A 2870-nucleotide genomic window follows, 5' to 3' on the forward strand; every position below is an offset into this window, starting at 1 on the left:
GCCTCCTGGTTAGCTTAAAAAGCCATTGGCTCCTCTCCTGGCACAGTGTTTATTTCCGAGGCAATACACTAGGGCCCGTCCCATTCTCTCTCTCTCTCACACACACACACACACACACACACACACACACGTCCTCCATAACCTCTTCCTCTTGGTGGTGGGCTCCTTCATGCTCATTGCAGAGGGACACACACTTCCATATGTTCACACGCACCAACATACACACATGTGCACACCACCATCGACCAGCCACGAGCTGCTGCACAGCCTCTCACTCCAGTGTCAGGGAGAGAGTCTGCCGAGGGGGCTCCTCTTCCCATAGCTTGGGAAAGCTCCCCACCCTCCACCCCCGCAGTACACAGGTACCATGAAGTGGGACCTCGTTTATCCCCATTTTACTGCTATGTGAGTTGAAACATAAACACTTTAAGTAATTTGCCCAAGGCCATACAGCCAGGCAGTGGCAGAGCCACTGTGCTCTCATACCTCTATGGCTGTGTAAGATACAGAAGAAACACAGAGGAGTGAACTACAGTGTGGCAGGGCTCAGAGGGGGCCTCTCCGAGGAAACCCTTGTGCAGGGACTCACAGGTTGAGTAGGAGTTTGCCAAGTGGGCCAGATGAGGACGGACATTGCAGGTAGAAGGAATAGCAGGTGCGAAGGCAAGAAAAGGAATGTTGAAAAGCTGGAAATGGCAAATGGGGAGGCAGAGCAGAAAACAAGGCCAGAGTGGTAGGTTGCGACCAGCGTGAGAAGGGCCTCGTACACCCTGCCGGGATGTGGATTTTAGCCGGCCCATTGTTTCCAGTCTCGGATCCTTGAATTCCGAGGCCCCATCGAGAAGTAAAGAGAATCAGCAATCTATATGTGTGTGTGTGAAGGAGACATTTCTCTTTTCTGTTGATTCTATGAGACAAAGGTAAATGGGTATTAGCTTACACAGATTCACGCCCACAGGTGGGACCGCCCGTAGCTGAAGACTTTATGAATATGACGCATCCTCTTTATAGAGTTTTATATATCTCCAAGTGCCACTGGTTGACGTAATAATCAGTGGGATAGATGTTCATATCCTTAGGTTATAGCTGTGCTCATTACTATGCCCAGAGACACACTGACAGAAATTGGTGGTTAAAGCTCAAACTCTCTTCTCCTTACTTCAAGACACTTGCCTTCCTTTTGGTCCAACAAACCACAGCTCCTTCTGGGTGTTTCCTATGACACGTTCAGAAGACTAGAGGCGGGGGACAGGCAATGTGGACAAGTTGGTATAAACTGGCAGGACACCCCAAGAACCCAGGACTCACTGAGTGTCCTTAGTGGTCCAGGGCCACATTGGCCAGCACCCTCTGGCCGCCTCGTCAGGTGGAGGACCCAGAAACCCTCACTCTTGACTTCTTGAAATGCATCTCTCCAGGTTGGTCTGGAGACAGGGGCAGCTCTAGACATTTTTGTAAATGCCCTAGCTCCCTGTGACACAGATAAGGATGAGGTGGAGGGGGTACCATCCTTCACCTTCCATACTCCGAAACCCCAGGAGTTCTGGCACAACCAGAGCTACCCATTGCTTTTTTTCCCCCCAGCTTGCCTTTTTAAAAAAATTAATAGACTATTTTTAGAACAGTTTTAGATTGATAGGAAAATTGAGCAGATAATACAGAAAGTTCCCATATCTGTCTCCCCGACCACCGCACGCACACACACACACACACACACACAGTCTCCTCTATTACTAACATTCAAGATTAGTATGGTACATTTGTTATAATTAATAAACCAATATTGATACATTATTATTATTAACTAAAGTCTACAGTTTATTCCGATTTACTTAGTTTTTGCCTAATGTCTTTTTTATGTGCCAGGATCCCATCCAAGATACCACATTACATGGAGTTGTCATGTCTCCTTAGGCTCCTCTTAGCTGTGACAGTTCCTCAGATTTTCCTTGTTTGTGATGAGCTTGACAGTTTCGAGCAGAATTTGTCAGGTAAATTGTAGAATGCCCCACTACTGGAATTTGTCTGATGTTTTTGCATGATTAGACAGGGCCTATGGGTTTGGAGAGAAAGACAATAGAGGCAGAGAGTCATTTTCACCACATCATATCAAGAGTACACATTATCCACATGATCTATCACTGTTAATGTTGGCCTTGATCACCTGGCTGAGGCGCATTTGTCAGGTTTCTCCTCTCCAAAGTTACTCTTTCCCCGGAAGCCACTCTACACAGCCCACAGTTCACAAGTGGGGAGTTATGTTCCCCCTCCTTTATGGTAGGGTAGTGTAGGGGAGCAAGACTATCTTCTACCCACTCTGGGTCCTTTCTGGCTGGGCTACAAATTAAATTGATATGAGACCAAATAGCAGGAGAAAACCAAACAAGGCTTTATAACAAGTATACATGGGAGAGACCAGGGAAACTGAGTAACTCGACAAAATGGCGGAGGTTCTCTTCTTAAATAGCATATTCAGTCAGGTAAAGACAAAGGAGGATGTTGTGGGTGGGGGGAGTCAGCTATGGAAGATTACCAGAAAAGCACAGTAAACAAGAGTAAGGTTATTATGCAGATTTAAGACCTCGTCTTCCACATTAACAAATTTCTAGAGATAAGGTCATCCTCTCTTCTTCCTGGTACAGAGAGGGAAACACCTTTATAAATGGAGATTTCCCTTACAAATGTAAATGTTTGGTAAACAGAACTTTGATAAGAATGGGCCTAGCAAGGACTCTCCCAGTTTATCAATACCCAGAATTATCTATGGTGATGGCCTGTCCTGGGGACAGACCTCTTATCTTAAATTCCTTTAGGCAGTTAGTGGGGGGAGAGGTCAAAGTGTCTTTCAGAAAATAATCAAGGTAAAGAGA

This window comes from Ceratotherium simum, chromosome 16, assembly GCF_057802395.1.
Source record: "Ceratotherium simum simum isolate JZ-2026a chromosome 16, ASM5780239v1, whole genome shotgun sequence".
NCBI classification, from domain to species: domain Eukaryota; kingdom Metazoa; phylum Chordata; class Mammalia; order Perissodactyla; family Rhinocerotidae; genus Ceratotherium; species Ceratotherium simum.